Source organism: Pleurodeles waltl, chromosome 6 (genome assembly GCF_031143425.1).
Source record: "Pleurodeles waltl isolate 20211129_DDA chromosome 6, aPleWal1.hap1.20221129, whole genome shotgun sequence".
Classification (NCBI taxonomy): domain Eukaryota; kingdom Metazoa; phylum Chordata; class Amphibia; order Caudata; family Salamandridae; genus Pleurodeles; species Pleurodeles waltl.
The window spans coordinates 1,198,389,890-1,198,412,797 of NC_090445.1; the positions used below are offsets into that span (position 1 = coordinate 1,198,389,890).

A 22,908-nucleotide genomic window follows, 5' to 3' on the forward strand; every position below is an offset into this window, starting at 1 on the left:
CCTTTTGGCATTTTTTTGGATACTTCCATTATATTATTGTTGGACATTTTTATAAGATTGGTACGTAGAGTGCTCATTGGATACATGTTTGGGTAATATTTGTTATGGTTTTGACTGAAGGTCTGTTTCCTTGTAATTTTCAATTTGGGAAACAAGGATAACCTTTGCGAATGAGGTATATTTTTTGCATGTGATTTGTGTCACAATCACCTTTGTATCTCTCTGGGTTGGTTCTACTACTATATTGTGCAAGTTTTGCTCTCTGTATCAGGAAATAAGGATGGCTTTTTGTGTTTCCTAAAGTTCACTCTCTTTACACCATGGCTGAACGGGTGTTTTAAGATTTTTCAGGTCCTAATCTATCTTAATATGCATCATGCAAGTATGATGCTGTAGGGAACAATGGGTGTTCTTTCTTCTTTTAGGTCTATGATCTGTTGTGGGTTTTTGCTAATGTTAACATGGTCATATTGATAATTTTAAAATTGTATAAGGTTTAGAGGTTTGGTATATATTGTGTAAACTGATTTTATTAATATGATTCTTTGTGTTGTGATTATCAGCCTTGAAAAAGTCTGTGTATGGACGAAACACGTGTCGGCTGAAGCCCTAGCATAAGGGCTGACGTTCACATCGTCTGGCCCTTCTCATTTTCAAATTTGGAGTATTTGTGAACATTATAATGTATCACGTTTTATGTGCATGTCATATTGCATAGAATATTTTTTGTATATATGCATCATTTTGTTATGTGTTTGTTTAGTATATTTATTCTTTGTATGTTCTTATTAAAATTCTAGCTTTGCACATACTGGTTATTTATGCTTAGATAGAAGATTGAACACTCAAATTTTTGTTAAACCTTTTTCAAATTAAGGGATTTATCATCCTCTCTCATTTAGTTTTTTATTATCGGTTATTAAAAGAGTTAAATGTGCTCGGAATTACATATGGTGTGCTCCGCTATCTTGATTTGGGATGCGGCCCGGGGCCCCAGACTGCACCAGAGCAGGGGCAGGGGGCCCCAGACTGCACCAGAGCAGGGGCAGGGGGCCCCAGACTGCACCAGAGCAGGGGCAGGGGGCCCCAGACTGCACCAGAGCAGGGGCAGGGGGCCCCAGACTGCACCAGAGCAGGGGCAGGGGGCCCCAGACTGCACCAGAGCAGGGGCAGGGGGCCCCAGACTGCACCAGAGCAGGGGGCAGGGGGCCCCAGACTGCACCAGAGCAGGGGGCAGGGGGCCCCAGACTGCACCAGAGCAGGGGGCCCCAGACTGCACCAGAGCAGGGGGCAGGGGGCCCCAGACTGCACCAGAGCAGGGGGCAGGGGGCCCCAGACTGCACCAGAGCAGGGGGCAGGGGGCCCCAGACTGCACCAGAGCAGGGGGCAGGGGGCCCCAGACTGCACCAGAGCAGGGGGCAGGGGGCCCCAGACTGCACCAGAGCAGGGGGCAGGGGGCCCCAGACTGCACCAGAGCAGGGGGCAGGGGGCCCCAGACTGCACCAGAGCAGGGGGCAGGGGGCCCCAGACTGCACCAGAGCAGGGGGCAGGGGGCCCCAGACTGCACCAGAGCAGGGGGCAGGGGGCCCCAGACTGCACCAGAGCAGGGGGCAGGGGGCCCCAGACTGCACCAGAGCAGGGGGCAGGGGGCCCCAGACTGCACCAGAGCAGGGGCAGGGGGCCCCAGACTGCACCAGAGCAGGGGCAGGGGGCCCCAGACTGCACCAGAGCAGGGGACTGAAGTGGATTGGGGTTAGAGTGGATTGGAGTGACCTGAGGTGGACTCAATTTTAGTGGGATGAATCAGACTAGAGTGGATTGTGGGGGGAGGGGGTAGGGGGGGGGGGGGGGGGGAGGGAGAATCGTGGTGCTGCGGACTGCAGCTCGGCAGACCGCACCGCTGCGGACTGCAGCTCGGCAGACCGCCGAGTTGGGACAGATTTGAGGAATGCAGAATGGAGTGGGGCAGATTATTTTGGATTGGAGTGGGGCTGACTGTAGTGGACCAGATTGTTTGAGATTGGAGTGGCGCATTGGGGTGGAAGATTGTGGTGGGGCAGATTGTTATAGATTGGAGTACCAACTCAGGTGTGGAGGTTTAGCCACCACAGTTGCATTGGAGGGACTGCACATCATGATTGGCTCGGCGGTGAAAGGAGCCGAAGTCCCACAGCCAGCGGCTTTTGCCTACGGCGCAGTCGACAAGCGTGAAAATTCTTGACAGTGATGTGGGCCATCAGCAGTCTCTCACCTATACTCCCGCTAACATCTAAATAGGACGGGCAGACCGTCATGGCGGTGAATGGGTTTTCAGACAGAAAACGGATGGCGGTACCACTACCGCCAAGACAGGAGTGGGGCACACTGGAGAGGGGCAAACTGTTCTGGATTGGAGCAGGGCAGGCTGGAGTGGGGCAGTCTGTTCTGGATTGGAGCGGGGTAGACTTGAGCAGGGCAAACTGGAGAGGGCAGGTTGGGAGGGCTGGAGTGTTGTGGACTGGGGCGAGTTCTGGTTTGGAGTAGGGTGGATTTGACTGGTCTGCGGTCAACTGGGTTAAGGGGATGGATTGGATTGAGTGGGGTGGATTGGGGTTTACTGCATTATGTGCTAAAGCATAATTTTGGAAGTAACACGTATGAAAGAAACTATGTCTTTCTGCAATAGTTAAAACAAGATAATCAATCTTTTGATAACTCTCAAAAGCAAAAAAAACAAAGCAAGCATGAGTGCAAAGTGAGAAGAGAAGACATGGCAAAATAAAAGACAAGTTAACTATAGAAAATAAAATAAAAACTTTGCAATTTTGTTTGTTCTACTGGACACATTTTTGCTAGTCACAGGTCTTTTTTAGGGCCCTAGAAGTTAAAAATAAGTACTTCAATCACATCGGGAGCCGCTGACTGACGCTGAATCAGTGCTTGGTCCCTGTTCCCAGAAAGGAATAGAAATTATGCTTGGCCTGCAGTACTGAATTACGAGGCTTTAAAGAAGAGTGCCAGACAAGCCAACAAATGGTAAGCAACAGGCGGGCTCCAAGCCCTTTTTAGTTTACAAGAGTGTCCCACAACCGAGACACAGTGATAGCTTTGGTGAATGAGGTCTCTACCTTACTCCAAATAACGTGTCATAAAAAGATAGGCTACCAATACAAAACATCCTCAATGAAAGTCATTCCTAATTCCTAGAGTATAATGTATGTGGATGCCGCTGTAGGAGTTCAAGCAAAAGCGACAAAAAAATATTTCTTTTGGGGTTTGCAAAATAACTGCTGCCATAACCTCACAAACCACCCCAGTTAACAGCTGTGGATACGCATTTACTTTTAGAAATCATGAGCATTTCTGCAAGTAGTTTATTAACAAGTTTCTTACAGACCTGCAAATGAGTCATACTTACAAGACATTCTATTATGTTTAATCGGGGAGTCACAAGAAGTAAACTGCAAGCCCAAGTAAAGGAAGGAAGAGACGCTCTAGAGGAGTGATGTGAGCAAGTGGTAGGTGCTGCTTTTCTACATCACTGCAAATCAACCTTCAAATGCCCTTCGGACTGAATCAACTGCATATAATATAGGGATAAACCAAGTACCTATTCTGGGGAATCTCTATGTAGAGCTTGAAGCTCCACTCCATTAATAAATAGGGAAAAGATGAATAAGAAAAGTACACAACCCTACCTTTATCCCCCTTGTTACCTCGAATGGGCATGTACAGTCTCCATTTGGCCCATACATCCCTTGGCAGTGAGATTACTGTGCATTTAGGGTAGGAACAAAACTACATACTCAGGTACTCTGATTAAAAGCATTTTTCACAATTTCCCATAGCTGACCAAATCAAAAGCACTTGGCATGTACATAAAACAGATGAAGGTGACCCACCTTAGCCCTGGTATATTTACTTATAAAGAGGTTTAAATTAAATCACTGTTCCACCATGCTGATACCCCTCCTGAACCAGTACTATAATTCACTAAGTACTAAATTCTCTTCAGCACATAATTATGTTCTATCCAAGATTATTCTACCCATAATTTTAACAGACGAATCCAGAAGGGACATCAGTTGGTAGCACGGTCAGTAGCACTTAAGCTCACTCTTATTACCCTTTTTAAAGATCTGTACCATTATGGACGCTGACCAAGTGGAAGGAATAAGTCCACATCCTGCAGCTTTCAAAAAGAATGGTAAAATGGGAGCCCAAAAGTCAATTATAGATTAATATATATCCACCAGCACCATGTTTGGTCTGGCAACCTTCTCTTTTGTTAATAGCTGAGGTTACTTCTTTAAATGCAACTGTAACGCTCCCTGCATTAATAGTAATGGATACCAAGGGTACCAAAGACAAAACTATCTGATGAATAAAAATAAGATTAAAAATATGATGTACAATGATCAACCCACGCTTTGGCCAAAACTAGTGATTCAATTTTCGGAATCAAACTATTCCTAAGAAAGGGTATATTAATTGTTTTCCAGAACAGGGAGGCATTGTTGGTCTCAGCAGCATGTACTAAGTTGGCCCAGGCCTTAATCTGTAGTTCCATTTTCCTCTTTATAATTTCCTGTTTCTTACAGTGTCAAAGATGCCAAATAGTTTCCTTGTCCTTTGGTTTTCAGTGAAATAATTCCCTTAACTGCCCACTCAACACTGTGCAGTTAGGATCGAACCAACATTTAGTGTTGGAGCAATTTCCAGAACTTTTACTACTCTTAACATTCCTGGTTAGTTGGCCATTAAAGTAACTACTTATTTCCCCATGGGCTGCCTGACTATCACTATATTCGAGCAGATAGTCTGTACATGCCAGTGTTGACGAAAGGGTGGCACGACCCACAAAGCAACAACTGCCATTTTGGTTAAACCAACAAACATCTCAAATGAACTGAGGTGGTCAGTAAACACATGCATAGCTTAGCAATAACCCCTGTGTCACATCTAGCCCACTGGAGATCACTACAACTTGGCCTCCCACATTGGCTATCTCTCCCCCTGCTACAAGGAAAATGGAGCAAACCAAGTCTACACAACCTAGAGAAAACCATAATAAAGCAAATGGCTTCGAAAAGACGATTGAGAATTTTGACGAACCTATCATGACCTCTAACTTCGATATTTGTTTTTTTACATTTTGAATACCAAACTATGCTCGATAGAGACTTATGTTAAGAATGAAATAGAGAATGTTGAGAAACAAGTTGGGGTCACTTGAATGTGTTAATCATTGGGAGCCAGGTATTAATGAGGGTAAACGTAGACCCAGTTTACAAAGGAATGAGGCGCCATTTACATCAGTGTCCAACAACATGTACTGATGAATCCTTGGTATGGATAAGAAGCAGAGAAGATAATCATAATACTATAGGCGCATGGAATGCACAAGCCCCCTTAGAGAGCAACACATATAGAAAGGAAAGAGCACAAGACAAGACCATCCATCCATCCTAGTCCAGGGCACACGTTAGAACAGTCGTTCCAAACCGGTCTTCTCGGAAGGTCTAGGACTGCTTAGAAAATGTTAATATTAACAGAATAAAGTTTATATAAAGTGGCTAAACATACAATCATTTTTTTTTAAACATACTGTAAATGTCAAGAAATTTGAAAGCTAAAAATGTCATTAGTATCCTCCTTATGGTTTTGCGTTTCAAATCAGACAAAATGTTTATGCCGGGGTCCCCAAATTCAAGTAATGACTCATTGTGAAGTGAGTCCCAGGACTCCAATAATGATTTGGTGGGGGTTCCCAGGTTGCATTAATGATTCAGTGGGAGTCCACAGAAGTCAAAAGGCTGGGACCACTGACACGGTTGGATACCCCCACACCAGGGTAACAACCTGTGTACCCAAGATGTCTTGCAATTTTCTTACACCCCCCCCCCCCCCACCACCACCAAAAGCTACACTGTATTTAGTTATTTTAAAGAGGGTACCATCATTTAACTTGATTGGTTCCGAGAACTGGGGGACGTTGAAAAATAAGGTAGTCCAATGGATAGCATGCAGGATTCCCAATACACAATTTATCATTACAATGGTTAGAAGAGCAAATGGCTTGTTAGGAAAGAAAAAAAACATGTGAAGGTGATTGTGTTGTCAAACATTTTTGATTATCCGTCCTAGCAAAATGGGCATTAACATCAGAGTACATTGAAATCTGGACATAATATGAAGGTCGAAAATTGCACCCTTTCCCCTGGGTTACTTCTAAGGAAACCAAATATTTCAGATGTTAATTTACATCAGCATTATAATGGGATGACAAGTTACATTAAGCCTGGTCTACTAAAAATGCCCCATTAAGAGAATGAATAGATTCACTGAGGGTGTCTAAGCAGCAAGTATCTATTGCATTAACGAATTGCGACAAAGGAAGTGTTACAGGAACACAAAAATAAAATTTCATGTAAGGCCTCACGTACAGGTACACATCATCCCGCCTAATTTAACCTTGATATGTCTTCATGGAATCGTGAGGGTTTATTCCACAGGGTATCCTTCCTTGAATGGAAGAAACATACAGATACATCATACATTATATGTATTCAAGAAATATGGTGCAGAGAGGAAAGCCAGGTTGAAGGTTTTGTCAGTTTGTACTGCCGCAATAGCTTCAAGATCAGGACGTGAGAGGTGGGTTGGTCACCCTGATGTCAACTTTACTGCCAGTCAGAGTAAAAAAGGACATTTTGGATCTCCATATTACCAATATGTACTATTAGAAGATGAAAATAACCCTGATTTATTGTTCGTAAGTTTTTATAACTAATTTGATCCTACTCTCATGGCAGCTATAACCGATCTAGAAAGGGGCTTAGAGCTCCTTTTGAGTGTGGGCGTTGCACACTATTATTTCATTTGGGCAGGAGATTTCAACATTAACAGATGCACTTTATCTTCTAGAGAAACCTATGGCATAATAAATGCACTTGGAGAAGGACAGGTGCACTTCTGCCATAATCAACATGGTGATACTGAATTAACTAATGTACAATGTGAACCTATTAGAAATTGAATATACTTCACTGTCTAAGTCAATATCTTAGATAAAGTACCAGTTATTACTTTTCATAGCCATTAAGTTCTATCATTCTGATACAGAGATTTTAAGTGTGGTATACATAGACTTGAATGAGTACTGTCTTGGATGGCTTTTGGATTCACCTTTGCACACTTTTTGCATGACAGCAAATCAGAGACATCTGAGGCAGACCTCATGCAGGCCCTTTAATAATGTCTGTTTGTGGAAGTCCTTACAGGGTTTGAAACCGGTTATTCTCAGAGGGGACATGCCCCATGCACACTGGAAACATTTTTGAGAAACTTTGTCAGGCTCTGACAGAATTGAGGATCCAAGTCTGGAGGCAAGGATAGAAAGTAACTGAGGACAGAGTGCAAAGGTGTTGGCTATGTACATACCAAGATGTGGCATACAGGGTGAGACAGACCAGACACTGAGCCACATGATGCCAGCTACAGACAAGCAAGGAAGTTGCTGACAAAATGTCTGGATCCAGCCTGATCATGGGGGCAATTGTAGGGTGAGAAATCTAAAGATAGAAGTATCCATCAGGTAATCAAATGCAGAAGGGGTAGTATTCTTCCCAGTTTGCAGAGCCATAGCAAGGAGGACACCAATAGCAAACAACCCCACACCCACAGTTGGAACCTAGTAACCACAATCCATTGTGTGCCTCTGCCACCCCTACCCCCCCCCCCCCCTTAAAAAAAATGGGATCCTAACAAGGCGCAAAACCAAAATCGTGTGTTGTTCAATGATCTTTCATGGCTGAAACCCTTTATCACAAAACAGAAAAACTCCTTTGCTTGTATGAGAAGATTAAGGTAAGAACTTGGCTATTTCTAACTTTCATGTAAACCAGACTACCCCTTTACCAACTTTTTCAAAACCCATCTACTACCTGCTGAGAGAACACTTCACTCTGGATGTGAAGAGGGTTCTAAACTTTTATTTAGACAGAACTAAATCCTTTCGCAAGAAACATTCTGTTAGCAGATATTTGCAAGGCGGCTACATGGAGGTCTGTTCACACTTTTACTAAGCATTACTGTCTTGATTCTGAAGCTAGGACAGATGCTCAAGTAGGACAGGCTTCTCTTAGAAATCTCTTTGCATGATTTAATATCACTCTATTGATCTGCCTACTCCTATTCAGCGCTTATGACTATACATGGAAATCCCCTGCAAGAGAAGGAATAGTTTCTTACCTGTAACTCCAGTTCTCTCGTAGGGGTATTTCCATGATAATCATAAGCGACCCTCCCTCCTCCCCGGAGGAATAGACAATAATATTAATAAGGATTGCTAATTCACAGACTCCTTCATTACAGCTAGTAAAGTCTACAAAAAGAACTGAGGCAACTGCCTCTTGCTAAGCATGATGGGATAGAGGAGGCCCATCTGCTCTTAAAGGCACAACTTCATTTTCATTCTGTATAATGGCAATGTATGGGCTACTCTGCCCTGCCTCATCCTTATGTAACATTTCAAAAAAGATTGTGAAAGATTTTTCAGCAAAATCTTTAGATTATCCATGCATTTTAATGCATATCTACGTTACAGTACCCTTTTTTCAACCAAGTAGGACGAAGAATTTGGCCTTTCCTCTAGGCTGCATATTGACAGTTTTAAGTGACTTTACAGGCCTTCCTGAAGAAAGGCGAACATCTACACTTGAGAAGCCAATTTCAGACCAGTGCTCCGGGGTCCCCGCAGGCGAGCAGAACTATTCAGCGCTTATGAATATACATGGAAATCTCCTACGAGAGAACTAGTTATGCAAAGGGTAATCATTACACACACACTTAACACAAATCAGTTTCATTAAAAAAAAAAAAAAAATTGATTATCCATTTTCAAATGCTATTAACCTGACTTGTAATGAGCCTACCCGAAGATGCAGAATATTCCCTACATTCCAGAAGGCCCCTCTGATCTCCACAGCACAGAAAAATCTGACAGCTTGCTCACAAAGAGGGGGTTCTACCTACTTGAGAGGTGTAGTTTCAGGCACATCCATTAGCAGCATTTCCACTACCCTCACCCAGACACTGCTTTCCCTGTACTCACGGCATCCAGAACTGGCCTCAAACAGTATAGTATAAACAAGACTTGGTTGGACACTTAAGAAAATTAGTTACTTACCTGTAACTGTAGTTCTCCAGTATTGGAATCTTTCATAGATTCACATGCTTGAATCATTCCCCGTCATCGAGATGGGAGCCCCTGTTACAAATTACACAAATAGTGTTAAAATATATTAACAAAAGGCGATACCACCCTCTAGAATCCTCCTGAGAGAAGCTCCAGCACCTCATACTTTCCAAGCACAGGTGTGTTAAAGAGGAAAAAAGAAAGAGGAAGGTGAAAGTGAGCTTCGCCAGGGAGGTGGGTGGGTCGCATGTGAATCTATGAAAGATTCCAATACTGGAGAATGAAAATGTCACTTATCCAGTGTACATCTGTTCGTGGCATCAGTCGCAGTAGATTCGCATGTTCTGCAATAGCTCGCCATCTGGTGTTGGGCCGGAGTGTTACAAGTTGTTTTTCCTCGAAGAAGTCTTTCGAGTCACGGGACCGAGTGACTCCTCCTTTTGTCTCCATTGCGCATGGGCGTCGACTCCATCTTCGATTGTTTTTCCCCGCAGAGGGTGAGGTAGGAGTTGAATTGTAGTAATAGTGCCCATGCAATGGAGTGACTAAGTATGCACCTATTTAAGGTTGAGATGATACATATAAAAATAATTGAAGGTAACTTCCAAACTGCTACAGGCTTCCGGGGAGGCGGGTGGGCACATGCGAATCTACTGCGACTGATGCCACGAACAGATGTACACTGGGTAAGTGACATTTTCAGTTCGATGGCATCTGTCGCTGTAGATACGCATGTTCTGCATAGACTAGTAAGCAGTTATTTCCCCAAAAGCGGTGGATCAGCCTGTAGGAGTGGAAGTAGTCTGAAATAATGTCCTTAATACGGCTTGACCTACTGTGGCTTGTTGTGCGGATAACACGTCTACACAGTAGTGCTTGGTGAATGTGTGAGGCGTAGACCATGTGGCTGCCTTACATATTTCTTGCATTGGGATGTTTCCTAGAAAGGCCATGGTAGCACCTTTCTTTCTGGTTGAGTGTGCCCTTGGTGTAATGGGCAGCTGTCGTTTAGCTTTAAGGTAGCAGATTTGGATGCATTTAACTATCCATCTGGCTATACCTTGTTTTGAAATTGGGTTTCCTGCATGAGGTTTTTGAAATGCAATAAAGAGTTGTTTAGTCTTTCTGATGTTTTTTGTTCTGTCAATGTAATACATCAATGCTCTTTTGACATCTAATGTATGTAGTGCCCTTTCAGCTACGGTATCTGGCTGTGGAAAGAACACTGGAAGTTCCACTGTTTGATTTAGATGGAACGGTGAAATAACCTTTGGCAAAAATTTAGGATTGGTCCTTAGGACGACTTTATTTTTGTGTAGTTGTATAAAAGGTTCCTGTATAGTAAACGCCTGAATCTCGCTTACTCTTCTCAGGGATGTAATGGCGATGAGAAATGCCACCTTCCAGGTTAGGAACTGTATGTCGCAGGAGTGCATGGGTTCAAAAGGTGGACCCATAAGTCTAGTTAGGACAACATTTAGGTTCCATGAAGGAACAGGTAGTGTTCTTGGTGGTATAATTCTCCTAAGGCCCTCCATGAATGCTTTAATGACTGGTATTTTATATAGGGAAGTTGAATAGGTAGTCTGCAGGTATGCAGATATTGCTGCAAGGTGAATCTTAATGGAAGAGAAAGCTAGGTTAGATTTTTGTAAGTGAAGCAAGTAACCCACTACATGTTCTGGAGTTGTGTGTAATGGTTGTATTTGATTAATATGGCAGTAGCAAACAAACCTCTTCCATTTACTTGCATAGCAGTGCCTGGTGGATGGCCTTCTTGCTCGTTTTATGACTTCCATACATTCTTGGGTAAGTTGTAAGTGCCCGAATTCTAGGATTTCAGGAGCCAGATTGCTAGATTCAGCGATGCTGGATCTGGGTGTCTGATCTTTTGGTTGTGCTGTGTCAACAGATCTGGCCTGTTGGGCAATTTGATGCAGGGTACCACTGATAGGTCTAGTAGCGTTGTGTACCAGGGTTGCCTTGCCCAAGTTGGTGCTATCAATATGAGTTTGAGTTTGCTTTGACTGAGTTTGTTTACCAGGTAAGGAAGGAGAGGGAGAGGAGGAAAAGCGTAAGCAAATATCCCTGACCAGTTCATCCATAGGGCATTGCCTTGGGATTGTTTGTGTGGGTATCTGGATGCGAAGTTTTGGCATATTGCGTTCTCCCTTGTCGCAAACAAGTCTATCTGAGGTGTTCCCCAGAGTTTGAAATAAGTGTTCAGAATTTGGGGGTGAATTTCCCATTCGTGGACCTGTTGGTGATCTCGAGAGAGATTGTCTGCGAGTTGATTTTGTATCCCTGGTATAAACTGTGCAATTAGGCGAATTTGGTTGTGAATTGCCCAATGCCAAATTTTTTGTGCTAGCAGGCTTAACTGCGTGGAGTGCGTCCCCCCCTGCTTGTTTAGATAATACATTGTTGTCATGTTGTCTGTTTTGACGAGAATGTATTTGTGAACTATTATTGGTTGGAAAGCCTTTAGTGCTTGAAAGACTGCTAGAAGTTCTAGGTGATTGATATGCAGTTTTGTTTGATGTACGTTCCATTGTCCTTGTATGCTGTGTTGATCGAGGTGTGCTCCCCACCCTGTCATGGAAGCATCTGTTGTTATTACGTATTGTGGCACTGGGTCTTGGAAAGGCCGCCCCTTGTTTAAATTTATGTTGTTCCACCACAGAAGCGAGAGGTAAGTTTGGCGGTCTATTAACACCAGATCTAAAAGGTGACCCTGTGCTTGAGACCACTGTGATGCTAGGCATTGTTGTAAGGGCCTCATGTGCAGTCTTGCGTTTGGGACAATGGCTATGCATGATGACATCATGCCTAGGAGTTGTAATACCATCTTTGCCTGTATCTTTTGTGTTGGATACATGCGTTGTATGATGGTGTTGAAATTTTGAATTCTTTGTGGACTTGGAGTGGCTACTCCTTTTGATGTGTCTATTATGGCTCCCAGGTATTGTTGTACCTTGCGTGGCAGAATTTTGGATTTTGTGAAATTGACGGTGAACCCTAGTTTGAAGAGGGTTTGTATGATCTGATTTGTGTGATTTGAGCACTGTTTGAACGAATGGGCCTTGTCGTCCAAATATGGGAACACATGTATTTGCTGCCTTCTTATGTGTGCAGAGACTACCGCTAGACATTTGGTAAAGACTCTTGGTGCGGTTGTTAATCCGAAAGGCAGTACCTTGAATTGGTAATGTATTCCTTTGAATACAAACCTTAGGTATTTCCTGTGCGATGGGTGTATTGGTATATGGAAATAAGCATCCTTGAGGTCTAAAGTTGCCATGTAGTCGTGTAGTTTTAGCAATGGCAATACTTCTTGTAGTGTGACCATGTGGAAGTGGTCTGATTTGATGAAAGTGTTCACTACTCTGAGGTCTAGGATTGGTCTCAGTGTTTTGTCCTTCTTTGGTATCAGAAAGTACAGTGAGTAAACTCCTGTGTTTATTTGTGTGTTTGGCACTAATTCGATTGCATTCTTTTGCAATAGTGCCTGCACTTCTATCTCCAGGAGATTGGAATGGTGTGTTGTTAAATTTTGTGCTTTTGGTGGTATGTTTGGAGGGAATTGTAGAAATTCTATGCAATAACCATGTTGGATAATTGCTAGAACCCAAGTGTCAGTAGTGATTTCCTCCCATGCTTTGTAATAATGGCCTATTCTTCCCCCCACTGGTGTTGTGTGGAGGGGGTGAGTGACCTGTGAGTCACTGTTTAGTAGTAGGGGCTTTGGGGCTTTGAAATCTTCCTCTATTTCTAGGGAATTGCCCTCCTCTATATTGTCCCCGAAAACCTCCTCTATACTGTCCCTGGTAACTGGACGGTGTGGCTTGTGAGGTGCTGGCTTGTGTGCTTTGACCTCGAAACCCCCCTCGAAAGGGCGTTTTACGGAATGTGCTGTAATTCCCTCTGCTCTGCGGGGAGTAGAGTGCGCCCATGGCTTTGGCAGTGTCCGTATCTTTTTTGAGTTTCTCAATCGCTGTGTCCACTTCTGGACCGAACAGTTCTTTTTCATTAAAAGGCATATTGAGAACTGCTTGTTGAATCTCTGGTTTAAATCCAGACGTTCGGAGCCATGCATGCCTTCTGATAGTTACAGATGTATTAATTGTCCGTGCAGCTGTATCTGCAGCGTCCATGGAGGAGCGGATCTGGTTGTTGGAAATGGTCTGTCCCTCCTCAACCACTTGTTTTGCCCTATTTTGTAAGTCCTTGGGCAGATGTTCAATGAGATGTTGCATCTCGTCCCAGTGGGCTCTGTCATAGCGCGCAAGTAGTGCCTGGGAGTTCGCGATGCGCCACTGGTTTGCAGCTTGTGCTGCGACTCTCTTACCAGCTGCATCGAACTTGCGGCTTTCTTTATCTGGGGGTGGTGCATCTCCTGATGTGTGAGAGTTGGCCCTTTTCCTAGCTGCTCCTACAACGACAGAGTCTGGTGGCAGCTGTGTAGTGATGAAAGCCGGGTCTGTAGGAGGCGCCTTATACTTTTTTTCCACCCTTGGTGTGATTGCCCTACTTTTGACCGGCTCCTTAAAGATGTCTTTTGCGTGCCGGAGCATACCAGGGAGCATAGGCAGGCTTTGGTAGGAGCTGTGGGTGGAGGAGAGGGTGTTGAATAAGAAATCATCCTCGACCTGTTCTGAGTGGAGGCTTACGTTGTGAAATTGTGCTGCTCTAGCCACCACTTGAGAATACGCAGTGCTGTCTTCTGGTGGAGATGGCTTTGTAGGGTATGCCTCCGGACTGTTATCTGACACTGGGGCGTCGTATAGGTCCCATGCGTCCTGATCTTGGTCACCCTGGCTCATGGTGGTGTGAGCTGGGGAGTGTGATGGAGTTTGTGCTGGTGAGACGTTAATCACAGGCGGAGGAGAGGGTGGTGGGGTAACTCTTTTCACCACTTTTGGTTGTGGTGTCTGTTCCGTCTGGAACTCCAACCTTCTCTTTCTCCTAATGGGGGGAAGGGTGCTTATTTTTCCTGTCCCCTGCTGTATGAAGATACGCTTTTGCGTATGGTCCACATCAGTTGCTTGCAGCTCTTCCTCAAACCTATGCTTCTGCATTTGGGAGGTTAGCGAGTGCTCTTCTGTATAAGAGCCTGAAGCTGGGTCGCTTGCAGTTTGTTTCGGCATCGAAACCCTGTCTGCGTGTTTTTTCGGCTCCGAGGTGACTCTTCTTTTTCGGGGCCGAAACCTCTCGGCGTCGATCTGTTTCGGTGCCGCTGTCTCGGCGTCGAGCCGTGTCGGCACCGGCATCTCGGTGTCGAGGCTTGTCTCCAGCACTTTCTCGGTCCCGAGAAGGCTGCGTGCCGGTGTCTCGACCGGAGTCGGACGATCTCGGCACTGTTTGGGCCTTTTTCGGTGCCGACGGGCGGTCACCGAATTTATGGGTGGAGCCATGGCCTGGTGGCAGTGGCGTCCACTGGGCCTTGTAAATGTTCTTCTGAGTGGATTTCGACGTCTTACTCACGGTTTGTGTATCGTCGAATCCTTCGGAGTCTGAGTCTTGGATCGAGAAGGTACCTTCTTCTTCCTGTTCCTCGAACTCCCGTTGGGCTGTCGGTGCGGACGCCATCTGAAGTCTTCTGGCTCGACGGTCTCGGAGTGTTTTTCGGGACCGGAACGCACGACAGGCCTCGCAGGTGTCTTCGCTGTGCTCAGGTGACAGGCACAGGTTGCAGACTGTAAGGAAATGCCTCCTTGGCATGGTTGCCCCCTGACTTTTTGCCTTTGCTGATGCTATGTTTACAATTGAAAGTGTGCTGAGGCCTGCTAACCAGGCCCCAGCACCAGTGTTCTTTCCCTAACCTGTACTTTTGTATCCACAATTGGCAGACCCTGGCATCCAGATAAGTCCCTTGTAACTGGTACTTCTAGTACCAAGGGCCCTGATGCCAAGGAAGGTCTCTAAGGGCTGCAGCATGTCTTATGCCACCCTGGAGACCTCTCACTCAGCACAGACACCCTGCTTGCCACCTTGTGTGTGCTAGTGAGGACAAAACGAGTAAGTCGACATGGCACTCCCCTCAGGGTGCCATGCCAGCCTCTCACTGCCTATGCAGTATAGGTAAGACACCCCTCTAGCAGGCCTTACAGCCCTAAGGCAGGGTGCACTATACCATAGGTGAGGGTACCAGTGCATGAGCATGGTACCCCTACAGTGTCTAAACAAAACCTTAGACATTGTAAGTGCAGGGTAGCCATAAGAGTATATGGTCTGGGAGTTTGTCAAACACGAACTCCACAGCACCATAATGGCTACACTGAAAACTGGGAAGTTTGGTATCAAACTTCTCAGCACAATAAATGCACACTGATGCCAGTGTACATTTTATTGTAAAATACACCCCAGAGGGCACCTTAGAGGTGCCCCCTGAAACTTAACCGACTATCTGTGTAGGCTGACTAGTTTTAGCAGCCTGCCACAAACCGAGACATGTTGCTGGCCCCATGGGGAGAGTGCCTTTGTCACTCTGAGGCCAGTAACAAAGCCTGCACTGGGTGGAGATGCTAACACCTCCCCCAGGCAGGAATTGTCACACCTGGCGGTGAGCCTCAAAGGCTCACCTCCTTTGTGCCAACCCAGCAGGACACTCCAGCTAGTGGAGTTGCCCGCCCCCTCCGGCCAGGCCCCACTTTTGGCGGCAAGGCCGGAGAAAATAATGAGAAAAACAAGGAGGAGTCACTGGCCAGTCAGGACAGCCCCTAAGGTGTCCTGAGCTGAGGTGACTCTGACTTTTAGAAATCCTCCATCTTGCAGATGGAGGATTCCCCCAATAGGGTTAGGATTGTGACCCCCTCCCCTTGGGAGGAGGCACAAAGAGGGTGTACCCACCCTCAGGGCTAGTAGCCATTGGCTACTAACCCCCCAGACCTAAACACGCCCTTAAATTTAGTATTTAAGGGCTACCCTGAACCCTAGAAAATTAGATTCCTGCAACTACAAGAAGAAGGACTGCCCAGCTGAAAACCCCTGCAGCGGAAGACCAGAAGACGACAACTGCCTTGGCTCCAGAAACTCACCGGCCTGTCTCCTGCCTTCCAAAGATCCTGCTCCAGCGACGCCTTCCGAAGGGACCAGCGACCTCGACATCCTCTGAGGACTGCCCCTGCTTCGAAAAGACAAGAAACTCCCGAGGACAGCGGACCTGCTCCAAGAAAGGCTGCAACTTTGTTTCCAGCAGCTTTAAAGAACCCTGCAAGCTCCCCGCAAGAAGCGTGAGACTTGCAACACTGCACCCGGCGACCCCGACTCGGCTGGTGGAGACCCGACACCTCAGGAGGGACCCCAGGACTACTCTGATACTGTGAGTACCAAAACCTGCCCCCCCTGAGCCCCCACAGCGCCGCCTGCAGAGGGAATCCCGAGGCTTCCCCTGACCGCGACTCTTTGAATCCAAAGTCCCGACGCCTGGGAGAGACCCTGCACCCGCAGCCCCCAGGACCTGAAGGACCGGACTTTCACTGGAGAAGTGACCCCCAGGAGTCCCTCTCCCTTGCCCAAGTGGAGGTTTCCCCGAGGAACCCCCCCCTTGCCTGCCTGCAGCGCTGAAGAGATCCTGAGATCTCTCATAGACTAACATTGCGAACCCGACGCCTGTTTCGACACTGCACCCGGCCGCCCCTGCGCTGCTGAGGGTGAAATTTCTGTGTGGACTTGTGTCCCCCCCCGGTGCCCTACAAAACCCCCCTGGTCTGCCCTCCGAAGACGCGGGTACTTACCTGCAAGCAGACCGGAACCGGGGCACCCCCTTCTCTCCATTCTAGCCTATGTGTTTTGGGCACCACTTTGAACTCTGCACCTGACCGTCCCTGAGCTGCTGGTGTGGTGACTTTGGGGTTGCTCTGAACCCCCAACGGTGGGCTACCTTGGACCAAGAACTGAGCCCTGTAAGTGTCTTACTTACCTGGTTAACCTAACAAATACTTACCTCCCCTAGGAACTGTGAAAATTGCACTAAGTGTCCACTTTTAAAACAGCTATTTGTGAATAACTTGAAAAGTATACATGCAATTTTGATGATTTGAAGTTCCTAAAGTACTTACCTGCAATACCTTTCGAAGGAGATATTACATGTAGAATTTGAACCTGTGGTTCTTAAAATAAACTAAGAAAAGATATTTTTCTATACAAAACCTATTGGCTGGATTTGTCTCTGAGTGTGTGTACCTCATTTATTGTCTATGTGTATGTACAACAAATGCTTAACACTACTCCTTGGATAAGCCTACTGCTCGACCACACTACCACAAAATAGAGCATTAGTATTATCTCTTTTTGCCACTATCTTACCTCTAAGGGGAACCCTTGGACTCTGTGCATGCTATTCCTTACTTTGAAATAGCACATAGAGCCAACTTCCTACACAGACCAAGTGTTGGTCTGTGTAAGGGTACTTATTGTGGCATTTGGGGCAGAAACGGAACGGGGTCCGTTCCATCGGCGTTCTTCAGCACGCGGTCGGGCCGACCAGGCCCCGACGGAGGATCGAAAAACTACCCCGAAGGGCACCGGAGCTCTTCGATCTTCGATGCGGTGTGGAATCAAAGTACGCCGATCCCGAACGCAACAATACCGACGAAAATCTTCCGAAATTAGCTAATTTTCCGTTCCGAAACTCGGAGCGACAGGAACACGTCCGAACCCGATGGCGGAAAAAAAACAATCGAAGATGGAGTCGACGCCCATGCGCAATGGAGACAAAAGGAGGAGTCACTCGGTCCAGTGACTCGAAAGACTTCTTCGAAGAAAAACAACTTGTAACACTCCGGCCCAACACCAGATGGCGAGCTATTGCAGAACATGCGTATCTACAGCGACAGATGCCATCGAACCTACAGTTACAGGTAACTAATTTTCTTACTCTAGTATTGGAACTTTCATAGATTCACATGCTTGAATCAGAGTAGAGAGCTCAATGGGGTCGACCTCAATTGGATCTCTTCGCAGACGAAGTAAACAAGAAATGCCCAGACTTCGCATCCAGGTTCTACCGTCCGGGATCTCGAGGGAATGCCCTGTTGATCGACTGGTCAGGGATATTTCTCTACGCCTTTCCACCGATTCCCCTCATACCGGCAGTGATCAACAAACTTTACAGATCCAGAACCAGAATGATTCTCATAGTGCCACAATGGCCCCGTCAATTCTGGTACACAGATCTCCTCAACCTATCGGAACAACCTCACAGGAGGCTGCCGTGCAGACCGGATCTTCTGAGCAGGATGGAGGGCAGCATTCTACATCCCAACCTACCCTCTCGGAGCTTAACAGCATGGCTCCTGAATTCCTGCAGTATGGGCACCTAGGGCTCTCACAGGAGTGCATGAACATCTTGAGAGTCCAAACGACCTTCCACGAGGCGTTCTTACGCTTTTAAATGGAAGAGATTCTACATATGGTGCTGCCAACCAGGTCAGAATCCCATACGGGCTCAGGAGGATGTCATACTGTCCTATTTACTTCATCTGGCAAAGTCCGGTCTGCAGGTATCATCTATTAAGGTACATTTGTCTGCCATTACAGCCTATCGTAAGTCACCTTCCCAGGAATCCTTCTTTACGAAACCTGTAGTCAAGGATTTCTTAGAAGGTTTGAAAAAAGTTTTTCCGCCCATTCGGAGACCATCTCCTCCATGGGAGCTGAACATAGTATTGTCAAAACTTATGGGCCCTCCTTTTGAACCTATACACAAGGCCTCTTTACAACACCTTACGTGGAAGACGGCTTTTTTGGTGGCCATTACTTCAGCGAGGAGGGTCAGCGAAATTCAGGCTTTGTCTTCCAAAGAACAGTACACGGTTTTTCACGACAGAGTGGTTCTGCGAACTCACCCATCTTTCCTTCCGAAGGTGGTGTCAGAATTCCACATCAATCAGACTATATCTTTACCGACTTTCTTTCCCAATCCGGAGACTCCGGCGGAGAAAGCATTGCACTCCTTAGACTTGAAAAGAGTGCTGAAATTTTATTTGGATAAAACAAAATCCTTTAGACATTCCAACCGCTTGTTTGTAAATTATGGTCATTTGAGGACAGGAGAGGCAGCATCTAAACGAACGATATCAAGATGGATAGTTTCTTGTATTGTGAATACTTACCAGCTGGCTAACAAACAACTACTAGCTAGGCCTAAAGCGCATTCCACAAGGGGAAAAGCGTCTACTGCTGCCCTCCTTAACAATGTTCCAATATCTGAGATTTGTAAGGCTGCTACATGGAAGTCTGTACATACATTTACTAGACATTACTGTTTAGACTCAGATGCAAGAGCGGATGCCCAAGTGGGGCAGGCCTCTCTGAGAAATCTATTTGCATAATACGTATCTATTCCTGCACTTCTATTAGACAGTCCGCAGAGTTTAGGGATGGGCTTGCTAATCTATTCAATGTTTATGACTATTGATGAGGATCCCCTGGAAGAGAAGGATAAGTTACTTACCTGTAAATCCTAGTTCTCTTCCAGGGGTATCCTCATCAAAGTCATAAACAACCCACCCTCCTCCCCGGACGCACATCTCCTAGAAGTGCAGGACAGACTGTCTTTGGAATCAGTTACACAGATTGTCACCGTAAAAAAGTACTGACCTAACTGTGAACCAACTGTCACCTTTCCTTCACCCCTGAGGCATGGTGGGATACTGGAGGTGCTCAGGGTCTTAAAGGCACGGTGCCAACGTTTTTATAGTTCTCCTGTGTTAACCTGCATACAGCCTATTGGCTAAGGATGCTCCATTGTTTTTCAATGTAGTTTTTTTCTCTTTTTTCCCTAGTGATTACTACTGCTTACTTCCCAAAGCCCAGTTTTGGGGGCTTGGGTAGATATTTATTCTCTATTGTAATTTTATAATGAAAAAAAAAAAAAACTTCATAGAAATAAAGCATTTTAGCCTGTTTATGATTATAGCCTGCATTGCTGTTTTACACATGTTTAATGTGTGTATTTTATATATGCTCCGGGGTCCCCGCACAAGGGCAGGAATATTCAATGTTTATGACTATTGATGAGGATCCCCTGGAAGAGAACCTTTGTTGCCTGTCTACTCTGGGACACGCCTTGGTGGATTGCGTGTCCAGGTTTGCCCCTAAAAAGGTCATAATGCGTGCTGGCAAAGGTTTGGACTTCTCCCAGTTAATGGTGAGGCCTAGATTGGTTAGCAAGGAAACACACCTTCTTGTTGATCTGCGCGCTCCTGAATAGGTGCTTGCTTTTATCAGCCAAACATCTAGATATGGAAAAATGTGGTGTTCCCTCCTCCTGAGAAAGGCTGCGATTGGCGCTAGGCATTTGGTGAATATCCTGGGAGCTGATTTTAGGCCAAAGGGAAGGACACGAAATTGAAAATGGCTTCCGGCTACGGTGAATCTCGGGTATTGTCTGTGGGCAGGGTGGATGGGAATGTGGAAATATGCGTCTTTTAGGTCTAGTATAGACATGAAATCTCCCTGGTTCATACGCAGGAGGACATCTCGCAGGCTGATCATGCGGAACAATTGCTTTTTTAAGTAGATGTTCAGTTCCCGTAAATCAAGGATCAGCCTCCAATCTTTCCACTTTTTGCGAATGAGGAAGAACATGGAATAAAACCCTCTTCCTCGCTGTTACCGAGGTACGTTCTCTATAGCTCTTTGAGGAGCATCTTGTTGATCTCCTTCTTGAGTTGTTCTGGGTACCTTGAAGGAGTCCTGCGAGGAGGATTGGAGGGAGGCAGTTGGGTAAATTCTAGAGTGTGGCCCTGTTTCACTAATTGGAGGACACACTTGTCTGATGTAATGACTTGCCATTGTTTGAGAAAGAGGGATATCCTTCCGCCTAGAACCAGAGGAGGAGAGTTGGGTGTAGCCGGTGCCTCGGATGTATCAGGCTCTTCGAGCAGAGTCTTTAGCAGGGCGAGTTGAGCGTCCCCTACCGCCAGATCTACCATAAGCTGATTGCGGCGGCTGCCTTTGTGGGTAATATTGGAGGTACTGTTGAGAAGAGAAAGGATAGGTGGAATATCTATACTGCTGATATCCTCCTCTATATGAAGGTTGGCCACGCCCTCTAGCTCGAAAGGAAGGCTTTCAAAATTGGAGAGTCCCTAATGACCTTGCCGTATAGGTGTCAGACTTAATAGATTGTATAGCCTCGTCAATATATTTGCCGAATAACGCCTGCCCATCGAAAGGTAAGTCTAAAATCTTATTCTGTACCTCAGGCCGGAATGAGGTAGCTTTTAGCAAACCTGGTCTTCTAAGAACAACTGCCCCTGCGAGCTGTCGAAATGCAGTTGTGGCTATGTCCGTCCGGTGCCTTGTACTTCTTATCCAAACAAGGCAGTACAGCTGTGACAGTAGCAGGATTGTGCATCACTTTTAGGCCTTCTTCCCATAAGTAGCTGACCAGCGGAATAGAGCACACAGATTTTTGAAACGGCTCTTTAAAATCGTAAAGAAAACAGTGTTTGTTTTGATGGCATTGGCAAAGCAAAACGCTTAGCTGCTCTTTCTAGGAGATTGCGAAATCCTCTAATGTCGTCTGGTGGGCACTCGACCTTTGATTGGGAAGGAGAAGGAGGAGCAGGGATGATGTATTCATCCCACTCGGAATGAGTGTCCAGGAGTTCCCCTTCTTCGTGATCCCCTTCTGACATGTCTGTGTCCTGAGGTAGAGTCATGTCCGGAATAACCACATTTGTGAGAGGTAAAGAAACTGGTCTCTGACGTGGAGTGGTAACCCCAGAGCCGGCAATGGAGGAGGTTGCTCCCCTTGAGGAGGAAAACGCCTGCTGTAATCAGCTAACATTGCTCTGAGGTCAGACAATAAGGAGGATGGAATGTATGCCCCCTCTTGATATTGTTAGTCTACTCCATAAAATTGAGGGTCATAAGATTCATCAAAATTATCTTCTTGATACTTGACATTTAATTGCGATGGACTATGGGCTGCTCCAAATGGCCCCTCGTCGTCAGTCTTCATCTCTCTCTAACAGATGCACTGGAATGAGGGAGGTCACCTTACTAGGTGAGGTGGGCTTTGGGGTCAGTTGCTCATGAGTTTTCTGATATTTCTCTCGTCGACGATGTCATAGACTGCACATACATAGTCTTCGTCGACGGCGTCGTCGTCAATGATGAATGCATGGAGATTTTGATGGATGAAAGCCTCACCGACGAGGCCGTTGAAGATGAGGTGTAGACATTCATCGATGACGTCGATGCCGCTCTCGTCGACGGTGGAAATGTGCAAGTCGTTGTTGGTGTTGGAAAAGCACTCACCAACGGTTTCGTCGACGATGAGTGTCGACGGTGCCTTTTTTGTAGAAGTAGAGGAGGGTCTCTTGAAAGGTACAGAGGATGACTTTTTATGCCTCTCAGAACTGCTGGCATGACATCTCTCCCCTTTTCTGGAAGATTTCCGAGGTGAAGTAGATGGGCTGCGGCCCTTGTAAGACTCTGAAGCAGTCTTTTTGTGGGCTTTTCTTTATTTTTGGGAGGACGATCTTGTGTCTGCTCTTGCCCTCTTTGATGACTTTTTAGATATTGAAGAGTCGGCACTATCAGAGTCAGAAACTGGATTTCATCTGTATTTAAGTTTTTGCAGCCAAATCAATAATCTGCCTTCTCTATCCTTAAGAGTCTTAGAGGAAAAGGTACGACAAACCTTACAGTCCTTGGCTGAATGGTCTGGATACAGGCAGTATATACAATCCTGAGGGTCTTCAGAATGTAGTCTT

General features: G+C 45.9%; 1 protein-coding gene across 2 annotated transcripts in view; it reads right to left on the bottom strand.

Moving 5' to 3' along the window:
• HELLS (helicase, lymphoid specific) overlaps positions 1-22,908 on the bottom strand; it is a 549,822-nt gene that overhangs the window by 323,958 nt on the left and 202,956 nt on the right. The gene's annotated exons all lie outside the window — the stretch shown is intronic.